General features: G+C 44.9%; 1 long non-coding RNA gene across 1 annotated transcript; it reads right to left on the bottom strand.

Annotated features, from left to right (window-relative positions):
• Positions 1 to 9,683: 9,683 nt before the first annotated feature.
• On the bottom strand, positions 9,684 to 10,955 carry LOC138742979 (uncharacterized). Its single transcript, XR_011344559.1, has 3 exons — positions 10,843 to 10,955; positions 9,831 to 10,008; positions 9,684 to 9,755 (listed from the first exon to the last, which is right to left on the bottom strand). It is a non-coding gene; the product is annotated as an uncharacterized lncRNA (long non-coding RNA).
• Between the last annotated feature and the right edge of the window lie 771 nt (positions 10,956 to 11,726).

Genomic DNA, 11,726 nt, shown 5'->3' on the forward strand with positions numbered 1-11,726 from the left:
AGCTGCAGTCCAATAAAGTCAGTGTTGATTACACTCCCTTCATGTGAGGGCCTTCTTTCTTTAACTGTGAGCTATAACCATTCTCAAAACTCAAAACAGTCAACCAGTTTACCTATCTCGGCTGCACCATTTCATCGGATGCAAGGATCGACAACGAGATAGACAACAGACTTGCCAAGGCAAATAGCGCCTTTGGAAGACTACACAAAAGAGTCTGGAAAAACAACCAACTGAAAAAACTCACAAAGATTAGCGTATACAGAGCCGTTGTCATACCCACACTCCTATTTGGCTCCGAATCATGGGTCCTCTACCGGCATCACCTACGGCTCCTAGAACGCTTCCACCAGCGTTGTCTCCACTCCATCCTCAACATTCATTGGAGCGATTTCATCTCCAGCATCGAAGTACTCAAGATGGCAGAGGCCGACAGCATCGAATCCACGCTGCTGAGGATCCAACTGCACTGGGTAGGTCACGTCTCCAGAATGGAGGACCATCACCTTCCCAAGATCGTGTTATATGGCGAGCTCTCCACTGGCCACCGAGACAGAGGTGCACCAAAGAAGAGGTACAAGGACTGCCTAAAGAAATCTCTTGGTGCCTGCCACATTGACCACCGCCAGTGGGCTGATATCGCCTCAAGCCGTGCATCTTGGCGCCTCACAGTTCGGCGGGCAGCAACCTCCTTTGAAGAAGACCGCAGAGTCCACCTCACTGACAAAAGACAAAGGAAGAAAAACGCAACAGCCAACCCCAACCAACCAATTTTCCCTTGCAACCGCTGCAACCGTGTCTGCCTGTCCTGCAACAGACTTGTCAGCCACAAACAAGCCTGCAGCTGACGTGAACATTACCCCTCCATAAATCTTCGTCCGCGAAGCCAAGCCAAAGAAAAAGAAAGATAACCATTCTATACCTTGACCTATAGCCATAGTGTCCCCACTGTAAGGTGGTACCCTTTGGTAGGTTAAACCAGGGCAGTGAATGGAAGGGTAATGGGGAGTGTTGTGGAACAGAAATACTTGGGAGTACAGGTACACAGTTCCATGAAAGTGGCAGACACAGGTAAACAGGGTGGTGAAGGTGTTTGACACACTTGCCCTCCTCAGGCACGGACGGCACTGAGTGCAGGAATGGGGATGTCATGTTCAAATCACTGGTGAGACCACATGGAGTACGGTCGCCCAGCGAAAGGAAAGATGTAAATCAGGAAGGGGTGCAGGAATGATTCACAAGAATGTTGACAGGTCTGGTGTGCTTGAGAGGGTGGGACTTTTCTCTCTGGAGCATAGGAGGCTGAGGAGGGACCTTTACAGAATTTATAAACCTCATGAAGGGCAAGGGTAAAGTATATACAGTCACAGCCTTTAACCCACATCAGTAGAATCTAAAACTAGGGGGCAGAGATTGAAGGCGAGAGGTGAAATGTTTTGAATGGATCTGAGGGACACCTTATGCACACAAAAGGTTGTGGGTGCGTGGAATGGATTGACAGAGGAAGTGGTGGAGGTGGGGACAATTGTAATGTTAAAAAAAATTTAAGTAAGATTATGGATAGGGAAGACTCAGAGGGACATGGGCCGATTGCAGGCAAATGGGATCCCCTCAGGGAGGCAACTTGGTGGGCATGGGCGAGTTGGGCCACAGGGTCTTTCTCCAAGCAGTATTTGATGTGGTCCCAGAGCAAATTGCAATGCTAACATCCAAACAAATATTGCAGTTAGTTCTCCACTGCTTCTGGGATCATGCTGTGTGAAATTGGTATCTGCTTTCCCCACACTGAGAAGAATTTCACTGGAGTGTTTTGAAGTCGAGACATGATAGAAATCTTTCTTCCTTCTTCAAGTAACTGGCCATGAAAGCTACGTGGATGACATGAATGGTGTAGTGGTTGGGGGCGACACTAATACAGCACCAGTACCCCGGGTTCAAATGGGGGGCTGTCTGTAAGGAGATTGTACATTCTCCTCACCTCTGCATGGGTTTCCTCCGGGCGCTCCAGTTTCCTCCCACCCTTCGAAAAAGTGAAGGGGCTGTAGTGAATTGGGGGCGGGGGGGGGAGTGCACAGGCTTATGGTCTGGAAGGATGTCTAAATTTAAAAAAATGCTTCGGAAGACACAGTAACTGCATTGATTCACCACAGCTTACGTCATCAGCGGTGGCTGGCACTTCTCCCGACAAAGGCAAATACATGACTGCAACCACAAAGCATCTACAGCCTTCCTGTATTGAGGTCTAACGAAAGAGTTCTAGATTTGCAACATCACCTCGTGGCTCTTGAATCCCCGACTAATGAAGGCCAGCACACTGTAAGCATTCTCAAACACTGCATCAACCTTGAGGGACCTGTAGACCTGGACCCTAATATCACCCTATTCCTCCACACTGATAAGAATCCTGTCATTAACCATATTGCTTCCAATGTACATCGCTTCATATTTATGCAGATTGAACTTCATCTGCCACTTCTCCATGTGCTGTTGTAAATTATGTCAACCTTCTATACTATGCACAACACTCCAACCTTTGTATCATCTGTAAATGTGTAGAAAGCTTTGGTCAAACTTTATCAATGTTAGGATCAATGCAGGGTAAAGATATTTTTCGTCTCATTGAATGAGCAATAAATGCTGAAGCCAATGAAAAACATATAAAACTGAAATGTGATCCAAAAACAGAAATAAGAAAGTTATCAGTTGGCAAGAAGCATCTGTGGGACAAAAATCCTGTCAAAGCTTTGGATCAGGGATCCCTTATGCCAGAATTGATGGTGTCATCTACAGTACATTCAGAGAAAGGGATGAATAAAATGTCTGTCAATTTCCCAAGGCTTTCTCCAGATTAGAGGGTACGCGCTATGAGGAGGGGGTTGGACAAACTTAGGTTGTTTTCTCTGGAGCGTGGGAAGCTGAGGGGAGACCTGATAGAAGTTTATGAAATTATGCATTGATAGGGAGGAGCATCAGATCTTTTTGTCAGGGTAAAAATGTCACACAATGGAGGATATGTGTTTAAGGTGGGGGGGTGGGTGGGGGAATTAAATGTGTGGGGAAAGTCTTACACAGAGAGTAGTGGGTGCCTAGAACAGGCTGTTAGGGTTAGAGGTGGAAGCAGATACCATAGTAGCGTCTAAGAGACTTTTAGACTGAGACGTGGATACGAAGGGGATGGAGAGATATGCATCATGTGCAAACAGCAGAGTTTCAGTACAATTTGGACATCATCTTCAATGCAGACATGTGGACTGAAGGGACTGCTCCTGTTCAATGTTCTGTGTTCCTTGACTGTCTTGATATTATTCCCATTTCAGACCTAGATGCTGCCTGATTTGCGCAGTTCCAGTATTTTCTAGTTTTGTTTCAGGTTCCTGATATTTATTTTGATTCTCATTTCTCATGCCTGTCCATAGATAATGATCATCTTTATGCATTAATGCAAATATATAATTTCAATACTGTGCCTCTTACAGGGTTGAATCTCCCTACATATGATGATTGTAAACCCCTGAAGTGTTATTCACGTCCATAATACAAGGAGGAAAGCAGCCACATTTGTATGTAACATCAGTGCCTTGACTTCCTCACGAGTTTGCGGAGGTTTGGGATGACACCAGAAACCCTGGCAAATTTCTGCAGAGCTGCGGTGGAAAGTGTGCTGACTGGCTACATCACCATCTGGTACGGGGACACTGAGACCCCTGAGTGTAAAGCCCGGCAAATGGTAGGGTGGGCACAGCCCAGGACATTGGAAGCCAAACCCTCTCCACCATTGAGTACATCTACAGGGAATGCTCCGCCAGAGAGCAGCAGCGATTATTGAAGACCCTCACCACTCAGCACATGCTCTGTTCTCACTTCTGCCATCAGGAAAGAGGTCTCGGTGCCACAAGACTCGCACCAGCAGGTTCAGGAACAGCTGCTGCCCCTCCACCATCAGACTCCTCAATGACAAACTCAATCAGGGACTCATTTAAGGACTCTGTGCACATTATTGATTTTCATTTTTATTCTCTCTGTATTGCAGTCAGTTTGTTTACATACATTATCTCTTTACAGTTCTTTATTTGTTTACATTTATATGCTGTGTACAGTTTACTTTTTGAACTACCCATTAGTGGTAATTCAGCCTGGCCCGCAGGAAAAAGAATCTCAGGGTTGTATGTGATGTCATGTATGTACTCTGACAATAAATCTGAAATCTGAATCTGAGACCTGAACAAAGTCCCACTAACAACAATGCAACAATTGATCAGACACCTATTTTATACAATGCTAGTTGAGATGTAAATATTAAGCCGGGGGGGCACAGATCACTCTGCAGAGTTAGAAGATCTTCATGTTCAGGTTTATTGCCACATGTACCAGGGTGCAGTAAAAATTTTCGTTTTACATGCAATTCAGCTCATAATCTGTGGGAGATTGCTTCATTGAGAACTTGCGCTCTGTCTGCTAAAACAGCAAGGACTTCCAAGAGGCAAAAACACAGAAATGCTGGTGGAACTTAACTGAACTCGCAGCATCTGTAGAAGGCAAATATACTGTATATTACTGACATTTTGGCCCTGAGCCCTTCCTCAAGTTATAGCCTCCCAGAGGCCAATCACTTCAATTCCACCCGCCATTGCCATACTGATATGTCTGTCCATGTCCTCAAGTGCTGCCAAACCAAGGCGACCGCAAACTGGAGGAACAACATCTCGTGCTCTGTCTCTGAACTCTTTTAACCAGACAACATCAATAACATCTTCTCCAATTTCTGTTAGCCCCCTTCCCATCTCTCTTTTTCTCCACCCCATCTGCCTTCACTCCTTCTCCTATCAGAGAGCTATTTTTCTTTGCCCTTTCCTCCATCACCTCAGTCCCTTTCTCTTCTAACATCCAAACCTGTTTCCACCTATGACCTCTTACCGTTTAGCCTGTGCTCCTCCCCCTTCTCCTTCTTCCCCTTCCCACACCTTTTTATTCTGTCTGATTTAAGGCACGCCTGAGGAAGAGTTCAGACCTGAAATGTCGACCATCTTTTACTTCCCTGTGGAAGATGCATGACCTGCCAAGTTTATCCAGCCCTTTTGTGCACTGCACAAGACCCCAGTGTTTGCAGATTTTCTTGTTTCTTTTTTATTTTAAATTTTTTAATTTAGATATACAGCATGGTAACAGGATCTTCCACCCCACGGGCCCATTCCACCCAATTACACCCAATTGACCTCCAACCCCGGTTTGTTTTGAAAGGTGGGAGGAAACTGGAGCACCTGGAGGAAACCCACACAGACTCGGTGACATCAATTACTCAAAGAAGGAGGGTGAGAAACCAATAGGCTTATATTCACTGAATAATGCATTCATCCTGCTTGACTGTCCTGCACTGAGGACTTTAGAACAGTCACCTTTATCCAGGAGCCTGTTAGAGGGGCCACAGGAACAGCCAGCCAATGGGTGTGTCCAACCAGACAAATACATACAAAAGTGGTTTACCATGCAGGGGAGGAATCTACAAACCCATACAAACTCCTTACAGACAGTGCCAGATTCGAACCCCGGTCTCTGGTGTTGTAACAGTGCAAGTTGTAAATTTATAGAGAGAGAGAGAGCTTAGTTGGAAAAGAACAAAGGCTAAATTATTTTACTGGTGTGGAGTTCATTCAGGGGTGTGGAAAGAGTGGGGAAGAAACTACCCTTGAATCAGATGGTGCGTGATTTCACACTTGTGTATCTTCTTCATGAGAGGAGGGGGCTAAAGAGAGTGTGGTCAGAGTGGAATGAGTCTTAATCTGTTCCATATATCCATTAATGTGGCCTTGCTTAACATTGGTTAATCTGGACTGCTTTCCCCAAAGACTGTGGCCTATTTGGATGTGTCAAATCAGAGAGGCTGACACATTTGAGCGCAGATTGTTCGCACTCTGCCAATGAAGAGCATTCATCACCTACTCTGTGGAAAGTGAGGACTGAGCCAAACCATCACAAGTGAAAAAAGCTAGAATATAGTTTTTGTATAGAATCCCACAGATTTAAACAAAATCTCCTTGTAGCTTCATTTTGGAGATCAACGAACCCTTCACTCCACACAGAGGGGGGGCAGATGGCAGATTGTAAAGCCCCATCCCTTGAAGAGCAATAGTGGGCCAGAGCTCTGCTCCACACCTCGGTGAATGTTTGCTTATCAATCGGATTCAATGGCACACCTGTTTCATTTCACTTAATCCCTTTGGCACCAAAAGCAACACTTCCTGAAAGTCAGCAATACTCTCCAAATCACAACACAAGATGTCCTTATTGGCATAAGCGTTTTGAAAAGGTTTCTCCTGCATCTACGAACATAATGAGGCAGGTCCAACAATTGTATTCATTACTACCCAAAGGCTACCACTGGTACCTGAGGACATGGCAGCTTCCAGGAGCATTAATGCCAAGGGCTTCAATCCTTCCATTAAATCATGCATCTTCTTCTCATCTCAACTGACTGTTTATTTGATTCCCCTGCAGGATTTCTGTACTTTTTGAATGTCTAATTCACATCACAGTTCCAAACAAGGACAATCCACACATCAGGTACATCAGCCTTACACGCATCCAATACACACTGAATGTTCATCTGAGGATCAGTGCTTCTCCAATTTGCTGCAACATAATTTCAAACCGTGCTAAGGAATGCCGCATCCATTAGAGGCTGATTCATAATCTGCCTTGTCGTTCCACATAGAGGAACCTAAGAAGATGTGGCAGCCATTAAACCTCTGGTCAATTATATCACTAATGATTTTAACAATTCAGGATGGTATAAAGCCCTTCCAGCCCATGAAACCTGTGCCGCCCAATTAAATGCAATTAACCTACCAACTCTGCAAGGTTTGGAAGCGAGGAAGAAATAGGAGCACACCCAGATGAAATCCCGATCCAGAGGTGCAGGTCATGGAGAGAAATAACAAACTACTTGCAGATGGCGGGAGATTTGAGTCTGGGTCGCTGTCACTGTGATAGCGTCATCCAAATGCAAATCACTATATCTACTCGGTTTGGTGCGCTTCAGCTCCTCACTCTCACCTCAGTTCACTCATCAACCTGATACAATCTTGTCCAGTGTCCCATGGTTAAAATGCTTTTTAGAAAGAGCGATTGCCAGATTTCCACTCTTTCTTCATCACCTGACACCTTAATGTACGCAATGTCTCGTGTTCTAGATACCCTGAACAAGAAGTTGTTTATATCTACCCTACAAATACTGATCTGAGAAAGAGGGGAGATTTGATAGAGGTATTCAAAATGATGAGGGATAAATGCAAACAGGCGTTTTCCACTGAGATTGGGTGAGATAAGAACTAGAGGACATGGTTTAAGGGTAAAAGGTGAAGTGTTTAGAAGGAATATTAGGGGACATGTCTTTACAGATGGACTCACTTTACAGAGAGTGATGAGAGTGCGAAATGAGCTGCCAGCTGAATGCAGGCTTGATGTCAATGTTTCATGTTAATTTAGACATGCAGCATGGCAACAGGTCCTTCCGGCCCATGACGTCTGCAGACACTGTGGTTGAAGTAAGAACCCAAAGCTGGAGAAACTTAGCAGGTCAAGCAGTATCCTTTAGGTAGCAATGGTAAAAATACATAACCGACGTTTCAGGCTTGAGCCCTTCATCATGGTATGGAAAAATGTCAGCAGACATCTGAACAAAAGAATGGGGGCGGGGGGAAGAGGTGATCGTAAAGGCTGGAGGTGATAGGTGGAGAAGGGAGGGAAGGGACGGCAGAGATCGAGGGGAGGACGGATGGCTAGGTGAATGGAGAGAGGAGAACTAGACAGGGGGAGGGGAAGGGAGGGAGGGGGAAGAGGAGAGCAGATTAGCCGAAACCAGAAAAGTCAGTGTTAATGCCATCTGGTTGGAGAGTGCCCAGACGGAAAATTAGGTGTTGTTCCTTCAATTTACAGGTGGTCTTGGTGGGACAGTGCAAAAGGCCATGGACAGCATGGGAGTGTGGGAGTGGATGGAGCAAAGGTGCTCAGCGAAGTAATCTCCCAATCTACGCGCAGCCTCTCTGATGTAGAAAAGGCCCCAAAGGGAGTAGAAAATCAATCCTGCGGTTACACAAGTAAGTGTTGCTTCACTTGAAAGGCCCATTTGGGGTCCCAGACTGTGGTGAGGGAGAAGGTGTGGGTGCAAGTGTTGAACCTCCTGTGGTCACAAGGGAAGGTGCGGGGGGGGGGGGGGTGGATGTGGAATTGATGGGGAGGGATGAGTGCACGTGGGAGTCACAGAGGGAGCAGAAGGCAGAGAGGGGAAGATGTGTCTGGTAGTGGGATCCTGTAGTAAGTGAAGGAAATTCAGGAGGATAATGTGATTGATGCAGAGGCTGGTGGGGTGGTAGGTGAGGATAAGAATGATTCTATGTTTGTTGTATCTGGGGCCAGTGCAGATGAGCAGGAAATGGAGGAGATGTGGGTGAGGGCTGAGTTGATGGTGGTGGAAGGGAACCCACATTCATGGAAGAAGGCAGACATTTCAGAAGATCTGGACTGAAAGACCTCATATTGGAAACAGATGTGGTGGAGATGGAGAAATTAAGAGAAGGGGATAGAATCCTTGCAGGGGGAAGGGTATGAGATAGTTGTGGGAGTTGGAGGGTTTGTAGTATATGTCGGTGGAAAGCTTGTCTCCCATGATGGAGACAGAGAGATCGAGGAAACGGAGAGTGTTGACAGAGATGGACCAGGTGAGTTTGAGATCGGGGTGAAAGTTGGCCGCAAAGTGGATATAGTTGACAAGCTCATTGTGGGTGCATCAGGCAGCCCCAGTGTAGTCATCGATATACCCGAGGAGGAGTTGAGGGGTCTTGCCTGTGTAGGCTTGCAGCATGGATTGCTCCACAAAACGTTGCTGCTGTCCCCTTCCTCCCTTCTCCACCTATCACTCTCTGCCTTTGTAACAATCCCGCATCCCCCTCTCCCACACCACTTTTGTTCAGGCGCTTGCTGACATTTTTCCATGTGTGGATGACAGGCTCAAGCCCGAAACATCAATTATGTATTTTTACTTTTGCCATATAAAGGACACTTCTTGACCTGTTGAGTTTCTCCAGCTTTGTGCTTTGACTTCCATCCCTTGAGCCCGAGCTGCCCGAAACCCAATTAAGTGATGACCTCGGTATATTTTGAAGGGTGGGTGGAAACTGGAGCACCTGGAGGAAACCATCCAGACATATGCAGAATGTTCAAACTCCTGATAGACAGCACTGGATTCAAACTTGGACGGCTGGCGTTATAATAGTGTTGCGCTATCGTTGTGCAATCCATGCTGCCCTAGATAAAAATTTTAAACATTTGAATTGGTACATTGAAGGGAGAAGTATGTTCTGGGTGCAGATCAGTGGGACTAGTTCAGCATGGACTAAATGGGCTGAAGGGCATGTTTCTGTGCTGGAGTGTTCCATGATTTTATGGTTGAAGCTTATTAAAAAAAACAACTCAATCAAACTAAATTTCTGTACTTGAAGCTATACAACTCCTATTTTGTATTTAACCATTTTGGCTCCATGCTCAAACTAATGAATTTGTGCTATACTCATCTAATTTCAACCCATCCTTTATGAATTACTACGCACAAATTGGTTAATCAATACTCAGGGTTGGGATCTTCATTGAGATAATTTTGGAGTAAGTTGCTGACATAAAACATATGCTCACCTTTTCTCTCCATGGATGCTTGCTGACCCACTTAATCCTTCCAACTTCTCATTCTTCACTGAAGCCTTCAAAAACTGTTGGGGGAAGTGCACATGATAAACCTGAACAAGTTTATAACCTTCATTTTTCTTACATCTACATGTGCCTACCCTATTGGAAGAGTTGGAGCTCAACTTCACATTGCATCTTGTCAGTCGTTCATCAAAGCGTGCCGGCCATAACTCAAGGGCAGAAACTTCACCTTCAGAACTGGATGACCATGCCTCCATTATTCAAGATCTGGGCATCGCTGGGAAGAGCAGCATTTATTCCCCACACTCAATTACCCTGAGAATGTGGTGATGAGACATCTTCTTGAACTGTTGATGAATGTGCTCGAACAATAAAACTGAGTAGTTAATCCTTCCCCTCCCCTGCCAATCTCTCTTTATGTCACTTGTCCTCCCCACCCCCTTCCCTTCCTTCTCCTACCCTCTTAGCACTCTGCCCTCACTTCTCTGCTTCTACTCTTCTATCTGCATCCATCTATTACCTCTTAGCCAGTGCTCCTTTCTCCTTCTTCTCCACTCCTCCTCAACCCCAACTCCCCCCCCCCCCAACCTTTTTACTCAGATGTCTACTTGTTTGTCCGGATTCCTGACGAAGGGCCCACACCCAAAGCATTGGCTGTCTTTTACTTCTTATGGATGCCGCGTGACCTGCTGAGATCCTCCAGAACTTTGGTGACTGCACGCACCCCAGGAGATTTTGCTTAAACTGAGCGGTGAGCTCCACCTCTACTCTGGAAAGCCTCTGTTTTGCATTACTCTTTTACAACACCTCTGTTGGCACAAACTGGAACATGGGAAGTTTGCTGCTTGAAGTTGTTCCGGGAATGAGGGATTACCAACCATTCTACTACTCAGCATTCATAATTAACAGAGAGATATCTGCACCCAATACTGTCAATACTCTTCTGTTCACAGACAATAGCCTCTGTTTATCATCTATATTTCTTTTGTCATTCAGAACTATGGTTATGTTAATATGTTAATACATTTATAATAAAGGCCAATAAAACGAATCATAAAAATGGGCACAAGCTGTCAAGTGTATTGATGGGCTTGTTAAGATTTCATATAGAGTTTTGAAACAAAACATTTTGAGGATTGTGGTTCATACCTTCAGAGCACAAATCAAGGTAGAGGCTTTAAATATTTGATTCCTGGCATTTTACTTCTGTAGTGTGGGTGAGTAAGACAAACGTTTCAGATATCCTGCAGTATTGTGCGGGAACTCAACTGGGGAAATAAAATATGCTTAAGAAATCACACAAAAATAAAGTATTAGGGCAGCAAGGACTTGCATTATATACAGTGCCCTCCATAATGTTTGGGACAAAGGCATATTTTTCCTTTATTTGCCCCTGCGCTCCACAATTTTAAATCTCTAATCAAACAATTCACATGTGATTAAAGTGCACATTCTAGATTTTATTTGTATACATTTTGGTTTGACCATGTAGAAATTACATCTTTTTATACATCGTCCCCTCATTTCAGGGCACCATAATATTTGGGACATTTGGCATCACAGGTGTTTGTGAGTACACGGGTATGCTTAATTGCTTCATTGGTGCAGGTATAAGAGAGCTAGGCTTGCTTCTAAGTTTTTGATCACCTTTGGAGCCTGTAGTTGCCATTTTTCAACGTGAGGACCAGAGATGTGCCAATGAAAGTCAAAGAAGCCATTATGAGGCTGAAAGACAAGATTAAACAGAAAGAGACATCGTCCAAACCTTGGGATTACCAAAATCAACAGTTTGGAACGTAGTGGTGAGAACATGCTGGGGAGCTCAATAATTGCTGAGGGACTGGCAGGCCAAGGAAGACCACTGCTGATGGCAGAAGAATTCTCATCATAATGAAGAAAAATCCCTAAATGCTCACCTGACAGATCAGAAACACTTTTTTTTATTTGAAAATTTTATTTATACTTTTACAGACTCATATTGACAAGAGTTATAGGGGAACAATCCTCCCCTTTTACAGATCATTGTCTGCCAA

This window comes from Narcine bancroftii, chromosome 9, assembly GCF_036971445.1.
Source record: "Narcine bancroftii isolate sNarBan1 chromosome 9, sNarBan1.hap1, whole genome shotgun sequence".
In the NCBI taxonomy this organism is placed as follows: Eukaryota; Metazoa; Chordata; class Chondrichthyes; order Torpediniformes; family Narcinidae; genus Narcine; species Narcine bancroftii.